Raw genomic sequence first — 12699 nt, 5'->3', positions numbered from 1 at the left:
GAACTTGGAAACACAGAGATTTCTAGAGGCTAGCCAAGGAGTCAGGTGTGCTGAGACAATAACGCACGTCTCCTTGTCCCCATCTTCCACATGGACCCCCTCCATCTGGATCGGAACGCTCTGTCTTTGAGGCTGGGCTGGCACGAACACCACCAGGATTAGAGAATCACCTTCTGCAGGTGCTAATTAGCAACGTGGAGGAGAGAAGCCTTCAAATCCCAGCCACGGGCTGTATCCCAGGAGCCGCATGTGCGAGAGATGGGGCTGTATCAGCACCCCAAAGCCTGAAGTTGTTGCCCCAGGAGGCCCCGAGAGTGGGTGACTCAGGGTGCCTGGTAGAGGAGGCGTCCTCGGTGGGGTGGAGGATGCTCGTCGCTGCTCTTTGGCTGGGAGGTGTAGCAGCTGGATGCTCATCAGCCCCAAGCTGGGCCTGAGGGGCAGGTGGCCGCCCACCTTGTGTTGCCCGATGCGGGCCCTCTCTGTCCCCTCTCCCCACCCCCTGTGCCACTCTCCCAAATCTTCATAAATTCTGCTGGAACTGATGAGGTGCTCCGTGCACACAGATTTCCAGTGGACACTGGTCACGGGGCTGAGTTTTGCACCTGGGGAGATGTGGGGCCTAACAGAGTCCTCAAAAGGAACAGCAATGGGAGCGCAGGTGCACGAGCCTGGGGACTCGACTCCTCCTGGGAAGGCCCGAAAAGTATATACCCGGGAGGTATGTATATATGGATGTAAACCTCAGGCTGGGACTGTGTGTTCCCCTGTCAACACCCCCTCTTTACAACCCAGTCTCGAGGGGCTGTTGGATGCCTGGCCATCGTTTCCCATCTGGAGCTTTAGATCCTGGCGGCGATGCTCTCTGGCTTGCTTCTGCAATCCCTCGTGCCTGGAGTGAGAGTGGGTCCCCCCTTGGGGGTCAAGGGGAGACCCACTGAGAGCTGAGCTGTGAAGGCAGGGAACAGGGCAGTCCGGGAAGCAGGACTTTGTAACGGTCAAGGCCACTCAGCCCATGATCGGTGAGGATTTTGGAGGCTGCTTCCTGGAAGCCCGAAATGCCCTAGGACCTCTTCGTCCCTAGCTGGCCGAGGGCCTGACCCCTCCCTGCAGCAGCCTGGGCCTCCTCTCCATCTCTTTGTACCTTGGGCCCTGGGCCCTGGAGGTTAGCTTCCCATCCCAGCATCCCCAGCGGCCTTACGTGCAAGCATTTCAGTGCCAACAACAAAAGCGCTAGAGAAAAGGGACTCTTTTCTCTAGAGCATTTATTATTAGGGGCCAATGGTACTTGGAGAAAAAAAAAAAAAGTAAACCCACTGACTTCCAAATTCTGCTCTGGAAACCAAACCTAATTTAGGGAAGTACAATGTGCTAAAGAAAGATTGCCTCTTAATTTTAGATTCATGCGGAATGCAGGCAGGAAGCCAGCATCCCTTAACATAACACAGGCCTTTTGGTGGTGTAACAGAATAATAAATCCTTGAGGAATTCCCCAAGCAAGGTAAAGTAGGATAATATACATTTCTTAATATTGCAGAAGTTCCCTTAATCTTATTGTTTAAACTTTTCAATAAACCGTAATGTTTATTAGTAGTTTTTCATTTCCAACTGTCAGATAATTCCTCTTGCTAAGTTGGGATAAACAGGGTCCCCCAGTGCCTCTGGTTTCAGTTTCGTGTGATCTATATCTGACCAGACACTTGATGTAATAGAGAAGTATTGTGTTTTCCACTGTGTTGAACTTAGAGGTTCAAATGTGTTAATGCAATTGAATTGATTGTAATATTTTATAAAAGTTTCTCCAACGGAAATATGGTTAGCGATCCGAGTTGTCGGAGGTTATGAGAGCACATAGAGGCTTGCTTGCAGTGCTGGAAGCTTCCGGCTAAGTACTGGGGGAGGGATGAGGAGGCTCGGTGTCGGGGAGCTCATTCCCTGTTAGTTTGAGGAAGAGATTCACCACAGGGCATGAGAGGTTTGGCCCAGAAAGGTCTGCCGGAGGGACAAGATGCATCTGTGGTTTGTAAAGGGGGAGCACTTGTCCATGGGTGAGTTGGGCATGGCTGGCTCCCCAGAGGACCTCCTCTGCCGAGCCCCCAAAGGTGAGTGGGGTCGGATAGTCCAGGAGGCTACATCTAGCTGGAGACTTTATCAGAAGAATTCCAAGCCCCTTCTGCAGAAAAGAGGGGGAGATGGCAACATAATCACCAGAGACAGAGAAAGAGAGCAAGAGAGAGAGAGAGAGAGAGAGCACGTTTCTTTATCAGATGCCCCAGAAGTACTGCTACGCTTCATAGTATCCCTGCAGGGGAAAATCCTGTCCTAAGTGATCAGCACAAACGATAAAGAAATTCATTTTATACCCTCTCCCTGACTCTCTTTTAATTGATTTTTCCCCCTCTCGGAAATGGCAAATAATCTAACATGGTTACAAAATTCCTTCCACTCAATCGTAAAGGGGGAAAAAAAATACCCCACAGTTACAGTAAGGAAAAGGGTAAAAATCCCACCTGGTTAATGAGGTCCATAACTGAGCCCTTAGCTGCGCTCGAAGCCCCCAGGTTAACCTGATGGCCCATCCCGGTGTTCTTGGATTCCTCTGGTAGCACACTCTGCATCCCTCTTCACCACCTGCAGGGGGGCCCTGGCATTCGGTTCTTGCAGAATAAAAGGATGGCTATATGTTGGCAAATTGAATTCCAATAAAAAAATTTTCAAAAAAAAATTTAGAAAGTTGATGCACAAACTACAAAAAAAAAAAAAATAAAATAAAATAAAAAAAAAGAATTAAAGGATGGAAATTTGGCCTGGGATATTTTCTGCTTTCTGTGCAGGTGCCGCAGGATGATGGAGAGGATGCTCAGGGCAGATGCCTGTTGGTTTTCTGATGCTGAATTCCAGCTCCCCAACCTTCTAATGTTTAGTGAGAGAAGCAGTCTGAATATAATTTTCAGAAAAGGCTAGACTGAATGGAGCAATCAGTAGAGAGGGCTTCTGAACTCACCTTTTGTCATTTCTTTTCCCCTCCTTTCAAGGATGTCCGGGCTTGTCAGGAGCCACGGGGGCTGGTGGCACAGAGGTGAGCCTGTCCCCGGCAGGGTTGTCCTTGAGCCTTCAGTCTCTCTTCTGCCTTAGGATTCGGACCTGCTCTAAGGCCTGAGAATGGCGATCTGTGCTCTCCAACCCGGTAGCCAGCAGCCACATGCGGCTCTTGAAATTTAAGTTCCCTTTAATCAAATAAAGGTACAATGAAAATTTAGCTCCTCAGGGGCACTCAGTTGCACTTTTTAAGTACTCGGTGTGGCTAATGGCCACTGCCTTGGACAGCACACAACACCTCCATCATCACAGAAAGTTCTACTGGGCAGTGTCTATGTGAAGCCCCGGCTCTGGTTACCTACGCAGGAGGCCTCCAACATACTCAAGGGCCTAAAGCTGAGACGGCCACAGGATTTGATGTTGTGTAGACAGCAAGGCTTGCTGATTATTGACTGAGAGCAGGAAGGAACCCGTTATAGAGCCTGTAGAAGAAAGAACAGATAAACCCGAGTTCTCCTTGAGCAAGGCTGCTGGCAGCCACAGGCTGGGGCCAAGTGGGGCTCTGCTGGGTGACCACAATGTGATGCTGTGATTCGCTTCATGCAGTTGGCCCTGAGGGTTCCTAGCAGGGGGAACGGAATATACCAAGGCCCTGAAGCAGGAGGAGGTGCCATATTCCGGGAATTAGAGGGTATCACTCAGCTCGAGGAGTGGGCAGGGTAAAAGCGAGGCAAAGGCGTTGGCTGTGATCGAATCCACCGCGTGCAGGGGCTGAGCATGGTGTCAAGGGAGCGTCCTCAAGACCTCTTCCCGCTCAGGGGTTCAGAGTGTCCTGCGTGTGACCTTCAACTGACACCCCAGGTTTCTCACCTTTTCCAGAGCTGGAGCCTTGAGCCGTCCCTGATGATGGTGTGTCTGGCTTCCAGCCCCCAGGACAGTGCTGGTAGACGGTGTGGCAGGTTGTCGTTTCCAAGGATAGCTACACCGATAATACATCCGACTCCTGCTCTCCTTACAGCGGAAGGTCAGGTTTCTTCTCGAAATTGGCCAGAGCTTTGTAGCTGCCTTGACCAAGAGAGTGTAGAGGAAGTGAGGCTGCGTGACCTGGGAGGTGAGGTGATGGAAGGTGGTAGGTGGCCTCTCTTCCTCCTCCCTTTCACGGCCTCCTCTTCCCCTCCCCTCCCCTCCCTCTCCTCTCCAGGCCCTGGGGAACTCGGGCTGCCACCTAAGCAATATGACTGCCTCGGAGCCCACGTGCTGGGGAGATCACGTGAAGGGGCTACACGGAGGAGATGCCCGAGGAGCCCCAGTGGTCCAGCGTGTAGCCGGGACCCAGGATCTCGCAGCAGAGATGAGCACACCCCTGCCCTGCCCTGTCTGGATTCCTTACCCACACAACCCAAGCGCGTAATACACGGATGTTTTATGTCACCTAGTTTGGGGATAATTTGTTATACCCGGCGTCGTAACTGGAGCAGAGGTTCTGGTGGGATCCTTGGAGGTTGTAAATGTACCAGCTTTTCATCTCGGGTGGCCTGGAGCATCCCTGCCAGGTGCTGGAGACGGGAGGGTGCTTTTTGCAAATGCAGTCAGATTTCGTGATTTTGGAATTTGGAGTTTGGTTTGTTTTCTAATCAGGGTTGGGCTACAACTCCCCAGAGCCCCTTCCATCCAGAAAAGCAAATAGGTATGGCAACCGAGTGAGGGGGAGCGCTTTAGTTACCTAAGAGGACAACTGATTTTGAAGAGACCCAGCCAAGTGTGTATTACTGTTTACACATAAACGATTGATATGCTCACCACAAATCCTTGTCAATCCACCAAAGCGGGCCCCTAAGGACCTAGTTATGGGAGCTACAACCAGGTTTGTTAGACTTGGAGCTTGGCTACCGTCAATATAGTCACTTGCACTTTAAAAAAAAAAAAATTGATGAGCATTTCCCAATGGATCTTAAAATCCGATTTTTTTACTTTTTGAGATGAGACCAGCCCCTGAACTGATCGGGTGTGAACAATCGTTGCTATTATTTATTGAGAGCTTCAAATGCACTGGGCAGGCACTATGCTGGGTAGTTAGCCTGGAATATCGGCCTTTACCTCTTGCAGCACGCCTTTGAGGAAGGATCTAGAACTATCCTTGTTTGGCAGTTGAGGAAATCGTGGCTCAGAGAGGTTAGGTGACTATCCAGCGTCACACAGCAGTCTGACTCCAGCGCATGAGTGGGCGACCGCCAGTGGCAGGTTCGGCTTCTCCAAGGGAATCTCGTCCGTCTTCCCGGAAGGTCTGGTGGAGGGCAGCTGGCACAGTACCCTGGAGCTCCCGAGCCCCGTGCCTGGATGCAGGGGAGAGGTTTTCTTGGGGGTGCTGCTGCAGCGAGCTGTGTGTGACCTTGGGAAAGTCGTGTCCCACTCTGGGGGAGGCTGGCCTTTGAAGATCTCCAAGCCCCCCTTCCCAGTCTTGTCACGGACAGGCTCTCTGAACCCGGGGTAGCAAATATCCCCTTAGGTGGCAACTGCTGTTTGCAAAGCCTGCCACAGATGCCTTAATTAATTATTCAGGCTGACATCTCTGGCTCCAAAATCAGAGGGTTGAGGAAAGATCAGAGGAATATAATCAATGTGAACTTGGCTGATAATCGCCGGTCCCAGGGTGGCGCGAAGGGAAGAAAACCCTCCAAATTGGTCGTCTTTCACACCTTGGCCCTGTCCTGCCGGCGGCCAGGATAAAGCAGGCCTCCCTCAATAATTGATGAGCGGGGCCTGCAGGAGGCCCCGGGCCTGCAGGAGGGCCGCTCTCGGCGGCCCGCCTGCCCATGCACACCCACGTGCACACCCACGTGTGCCAGGCAGTCGGGCAGGGCCAGGGGGTGGGGGGAACACTGAGTCACGCCGCTGACCCAGCAAAGTGCTGGGAGTGTGACCGGAATGGAGGGCTGCTCCCTCTGTCTCCGGGGTGGCCCGGCGGATCAAATCACAGCGGATCGGGCGCCGAGATGTTGCCTTGCTCTGAGTGACAGAAGTTAATAATTAGTGACAATGATTGACAGATACACTCCATCTGCTGCTCCGACGCCTAGGAGCAGTTATCCCACAACTGTCTGCGGGCACAATGAACTCCCCCGGGAGCGCGAGCCGGCCGGTGATTGACAGCTGCCTCGGAGAGAGATGGGCCACTGACGGGAAAGTCGCTGTCAGCAGAAGCGCTCCGGTCCCCCCCCCCCCCCCCCCGCCCCCACGGTGTTCCCGAGGAGGCTCACGCTCTGTATACATTTATTCTGTTTCATTTATCATGTCAGCCGTGGTTTTAAATAGATTACTAGCTAGCCTGGGTTTTCAACTCGAGAGTTCTCTATCGGTGAATTAGAGACCCACGGCGGCCGCCTCCCCCGGGGCCACACGTCCTCCCTGGCTTGGTTCCCTCCCCCGGGGCGGGTGGACGGGGCGGGAGGGTGGGCGCTGGCCCCGGGGACAGGTATCGCTGACCCGCCCCCTGAAATCAAAAAGGGCCCCGTTAGCCGGCAGCCCTGGGAGATGGTGCCCAGCGGAACTGTGTGGGCGCAGAAGCCCAAGGAGGGCACCCAAGTTCCCTGTTGCTGTTTGTCCTCCCTGAGATGCTCCTAAGATGATATGTGCGGTTTTAGATCATGAGGACAAGCCTGTGGTGGTGCAGAAGCCCAGCTTTTGGGGGCCCCCCTGGGGGGCTCAGTGGTGGAGCTCTGCCTCTGGCTCAGGTCGTGACCCCGGGGTCCTGGGATCCAGTCCCGCATCGGGCTCCCTGCAGGGAGCCTGCTTCTCCCTTGGCTTCTGTCTCTGCCTCTCTCTCTCTCTCTCTGTCCTTCATGAATAAATAAATAAAATCTTTAACAAAGAAAAAGAAATTGATCAAGGGACCCCCAGGTGGCTCAGCGGTTGAGCGTCTGCCTTCGGCTCAGGTTGTGATCCTGGGTCGGGGGATCGAGTCCTGCATTGGGCTCCCTGCATGGAGCCTGCTTCTCCCTCTGCCTCTGTCTCTGCCTCTCTCTGTGTGTCTCTCATGAATAAATAAATAAGATCTTAAAAAAAAGACCCCCAGCTTTTTGAGGGCAAACTGCTTATTCCCTGGTGCTTTCGTGGTCAAAAGCTGGGAGACACTAGCTGGGGAGGCTTCACTGTGGGTTACAGTCCTAGCTGGACAGAAGTCCCTGGTCCCCTTGCTTCCCTGAGTATTTTTATCCTAAACTGAAGCCCGGCCTCAGACCAGCCCACGTGTAACAGGAGGACTCTGACACCTCTTAGCCCTATTATAAATAGGGACACAGAAATACATATACATTTTTACCAGAGGAATTGTCATTACCTAATTGTTCCTACTTATCATTTGTTTAGCTTTCTGGAAAAATGCATTTTAATTTTGCTTCATTTAGGATCCAGCAGATAGGCTTTCCGGACCATCACTTCGTTCTCTCGCTCCTTTTGTCCCCTTGATGCTTCAGCATAATGCAAAGGACTGTCCATTGCCGTTATGAATAAAAGCCTACTTAAGTCCTGCTATTTAAAATACAGTGAACCCTGTTTATATTGATCTCATTCAGAGTGTTTTCCCGCATATGATGTCCATCTTTTAAAGTATGGGTCATGTTTCCTCTTAAGATGTTTTCTTATCTTATTCCTCTAAAATGATATAAACAGTTTCAATATTCTTGATAATTAGGTATGCGGGTAAAGGAAAGGCATCCTGTTCCTTTTCAAGTTTCTAAATGATCAGGGTACCAGAAAATGAAGTCACAGGGAGCACAAGTGTTTGCATCTCCTCCGGGGATCTGTCCGAAGGTGGTAGCAGCAGCACCTTAGCCGAACCCCCGGGGTGCCTGAGCTGGTCTTGTGCTGTTCTGGAAGCTCCTAGCTGCCCTGCCCCGGAGGCTTCCTGTGGGCTGAATATCAGAGAGAAAATATCTAAGTATGGATTGCCCCTCCAACCACCGCCTCCCATCCCTGAGTTAAATGTGTACCTGCTTGTCCTGTGATAAATAAGAGCACATGAAATACACCTGCAAGTGTGGATGGTTGGTGTCTCTCCTCTCTTTTCTGATTTCTTTTTTGAGATTTTATTTTTAAGTGATCTTGGTGCCCAACGTGGACTCAAACTCACAACCCCGAGATCAAGAGTCATGTGTACCACCGACTGAGCCATATATTTCTAGAGAGACTCTGAAGAAGATGTGTTGATGGAGCTTGATTGTTTATTTATTTTTGGTCCACTGGGGGGTCAGGAGGTGGGCATGCTGCATTTTCTGACTTAGAATCTGCCCCAGTTGGAGCTATAAGTGGCCTTAAAGAGCCAGGCACAGTGACGTGCCAGGAATGCAGTGGGGAGCACAGAGACACCCCCAGGATCTTACCGTCTATGGAGGGGTTGGACCAGCAACTGGGAAGTGGACATTTCATGAATTGTGCCAGGATGGGGAAGGACAAGGACCCCAGGGAGAGGGGCTCCTGTAGGTCTGTGCTGGTCACGGAAGCTCTCCAGGGAGAAGCCTGCTGAAGGGGAATGGGGTAGGAGCCAGGCTGTTTCGAGCAACAAGGATGGGATTTGGGAAGGATCTAGGAAAACTCCGTTGTCATGCACCATTGGAGCAGGAAGTGGAAGTCGCATCGCTCGGGCCTCATCTGTCATGTTGAAGAGTGTGGGCTTCATGTTAAGGATTTGCACTTGGAGAGGATCTCTCTGTCGTGATCTGCAGAAGGGCTCGCGGGGTGGGGCTGGGGTGGGGTGAGCCGGGAGGTAGGGTGCATTAGGAGGCCGTTGGCCCAGGTTAGGGCAGCAGCAGAGGGAAAGGGGATGCATAGACAGATGGCAGAGGCCCCTGGGACGTGTCCCCAACAGGCTTCGAAGATGGGGATGTGCGGGGTGCTGCCTGCTGTAACTTGGGGGACTGGGTGCCTGGCAGGGCTGGTCTTTGAAGGAGGAACTTAGAAGGAACATGTTGTACCCAGTTAAATCTTGGACTGGTCGGGTGTGAGATGTCTGCAGTCAAGGCTGGCTTCGTGAGTTTGCAACCCAGGCAGTCTCCCGGGTCTTGCCCTTGGTTCAAGGCTCTGCTGTCACCGTCTCGAAATTTAAGCCAAGTTTGAGCAATGGGCCCTGTGTTTCCCTTTTGCACACAGCACAGACAGAGGTATTCCACACCCTGCTCAGGAGGGAGAATGTGAGGGATGAGACGATGACCAAGCACAGGACCCTGAGATACACTGCATTGTAGGGACAGGGTCTAAGGAGGAAGAGTCTCCAAATGCAAAGACCCTGCTACTTATCGCCATATTTTGCCTTGGAGATGAAACATTGCAGGTGAGCCACGCTGTCTGAGGTCTGAGGAGTGTCTGGCTCCATCTCAGGTTATCTCCCAAATGGCAAACTCAATCAGCAAATGAAAGACAAAAAAAAAATCTTAGGAGCAACTACCTATAAGTTATTTTTATAGACCTTTGCAACTTTCTCCCCATTTCAAAGCTCTTTCATTCATTCATTGGGCAAGTATTTCTTGAGCACCTACTATGTGCCGGGCACCGTGCTGGGGGCTAGTGATGTATCAGCGAACAAGAGACAAAGCTGTCACCCTCGCAGAGCTTACATTCTAGAGAGAACCATGCGGAAAACAACCAATGTGATATATGGGTTAAGATATAACCTATTAGGTGGTAACCGCTTTGGAGAAAAAGTGAAGTCTCAGTTTTTTTTTTTCTTTTATTTTTTTAGAGGTAGTGGGACAGAGGGGGAGAGGGAGATGGAATCTTAAGCAGGCTCCATGCCCAGGGCTTGATGCCTGAGATCATGACCTGAGCTGAAATCAAGAGTTGGACGCTTAACCGACTGAGCCACCCAGGCGCCCCTCAGTTTTTCTTTTTAAACAAAAACTGGCATTTTGCCTCGTGTAACATGAAGCATCATGGACAGGCCCCCGGGGCCCCGGCATTGTCCTCGGGTCTCTTTCTCTGTTTCCTCTGTGCTGACTCCATTGTCAGGCCGACACCCCCTTTCGTGGGTGGTGAGACATGGTGCCAGCAAACACCCAGGAGCAAATCCCCCAGAACAGCATATCCGCTCCCACCTAAAAAACTCCAGAGACACCTGGCAAGGAGAGGATGGGATTTTTGCCCTCTGAACTGTTCCTCTCCCCCTGTAATGTTTGCAACGCTCCACTGGGGGAGTCGCCCTCGTTCTCGTGTCACAGGTGAGGCGAGTGACCTTGCCGGGCCCTCCACTTAGAAACTGGCGGACCTGGGAGCTGGGCCCAGGCTCTCTGACCCTAAAGCTTGACCCAAGGCAGCATATAATTGCATTTACAGACGTCATCTGTCCTCCAATCCACTGGAAGGCTTCAAGGCGACAAATTTAAATAATTGTGAAAGACGTAGGAGGGACCCGATCAGGCAACCGGGTGAATGTGCAGACCACAGTTGCTCAGCCATTCAGCACAATCCTTAAATCAGAGATTTAGAAATGCAAAGAGGCTCCGTTCTGGTCCTCACCTGGGATGGGCAAGGCAGCTGACATCCAGGGGTGGGAAGGCACTCGCCTGGTGGCCAGGCAAGGGGAGAAAAGGTGGGGCTGGCCTTGCTGCCAGCCCTCGGTTCATCTGGAACCGCGTAAGTGACCGACTGAGTGGAGCTTCTCTGCGGTGTGCCCGAGCCAGTCCGCAGCGACCCGGGGAGCTCACGCTTGGCAGGGTTACCACCTGGCTAAGCAGCACCACGGGTGGGGGACGTGGGGAGACTTCTCAGCCTCTCAACCACCTTCTCATTTGTGAATTCATCTCCCCACTAATTTTTCTTGGTGATAATAATGATGTCCCCCCATTTAAAAAATTTATGAGAGAGAGAGAGAGAGAGAGAGAGAGAGAGAGAGAGAGAGAGAGAGAGAGAAAGCGCTTGTGTGCGTGCACATGAGCGGGGGGAGCGGCAGAGGGCTAGGGGGGATCTCAAGCAGATTCCCTGCAGAGCATGGAGCCCGACGCAGGGCTCGATCCCTGGACCCGGAGATCATGACCTGAGCTGAAACCAACAGTCAAGACGCTCACCTGACTGAGCCGCCCAGGAGCCCCAATAGTGTCACCTTCTTAATGGGCTCGATATTACACTAAGAGCTTTACCCGCACCCTCACATTTGATCCCATCAGCGACCCCCAAGAGATAGGAACTATTTCTAATCCTCTTTTGCAAATGATCCAGCCTGAGATTGCAGGGATGAGGTAACTCGCTCTCGGTCAGGGGTGGTGAGTGGTAGGGAGGCCGGATTTAAGTCCCCATCTGTCTGGTTCTCCCACCCTGGTTTTTAACCACTGGCAGAGCAAAAGTTTTTCTTCTTCCTTTTAAAGAAGAACATTAAAAACTAATAATGGATACAAAGTATAGCGTGCCACTTTCCCAAACCCTGCAAGGACTTTTTTTTTCTTTTTAAGGTGGAGTTAGTCTTTGCTGGGAATAGAAGCCATCAGCTTAAGTAGCAAAGTGCACCTAACGCCAAAGACCTTGATAAGGTGTTTGACGGGTTCAAAGGCACTTTGAGGCTGCATGAAGCAGAAAGCTACAAAGCCCTGGGACAGAGCCCCTCACTACCCTCTGGGCTGTGATGTCCCTATTTGGAGGGGATTTATGCATCTCTGTCAAATGCACAGTCTGCAAGGTTTTTCCCAAGCTTCACTGTTATCAAAAGTGCTGAGAGAATTACCGACTCAAAATAATCATAACAGCTACCACTTATTGAGAGCTCCTGTGCCGGGACTGGCTAAGAGCTTTGTGTAATTACCTCCTTTAATCCTCATAAGAGCTGGTAGGAGAACAGAGGTAGGTAGGTCCTGTGAAGTAGGTATAATTATAATCCCCAATTGACATAAAACAAGCTTGAAACTTGCTCAGGGACGTCGGATGACTTGCTAAGGGTGACAGTCTCTAAGTGGTGCGGCTGGGATTTGAACCCAGGAGAGGTTGCCGCCTTAGCCACCATGCTGTGTGACCTGCCACAGAGCCCCGGGGACACCTGTGAGGTCTCTGGGGCTCACCGAGGCCAGAGCGGGACAGGGGCCCGTTCGAGGTCGAGAAGCAGGTGGCCGGCAGAACCGGGGCCAGAACTGAAGTGTCCTGACTCCGGGTCTCTACCCTTTCAACATACTGTCCAGCTGCTCAACAACCCAGGCTGCAGGGATTCCTAAAACTGACCCAGAGGAAACACTGATGAGAGTTCTTGCCCTAAAACACGTCCCCAGCTCAATCTGCAACGAGCCAGCAGTGCTCGGGAGCTTGGCTTCCAGCCTGCCTGCGGTCCTGCGTCTTGCAGCCCTCGTCCGTGACCTCGTCTCCATCGTCCTGAGATCATCCTTGCTGGGGGGCCGTAGTGTGCTCGGCGGGCGAACCTTCCACCCTTGGTCTGCCGTGCTGTTCCCAGCAGCAAATCTTTTCGGGGCTCTGGAGACTAAACCCAGAGATATGGTTATAAAACAGGCCACCGCTGTGGGGCCTCGGTGGCTCAGCTGGTTGAGTGTCCTGCTCTTGGCCTTGGTTCTGGCTCAGGTCATGGTCTCAGGGTCATGGGATTGAGCCCTGCGTTGGGGTCTGCACTCAGCGGGGAGTTTGCTTGAGATTCTCTCTCCCTTGGACCCCACCCCCCAGCCCCCCTGCTCCCCCATGGGC

Source organism: Vulpes lagopus, chromosome 23 (genome assembly GCF_018345385.1).
Source record: "Vulpes lagopus strain Blue_001 chromosome 23, ASM1834538v1, whole genome shotgun sequence".
Classification (NCBI taxonomy): Eukaryota; Metazoa; Chordata; class Mammalia; order Carnivora; family Canidae; genus Vulpes; species Vulpes lagopus.
Note: the sequence above shows the minus strand (reverse complement) of the source record.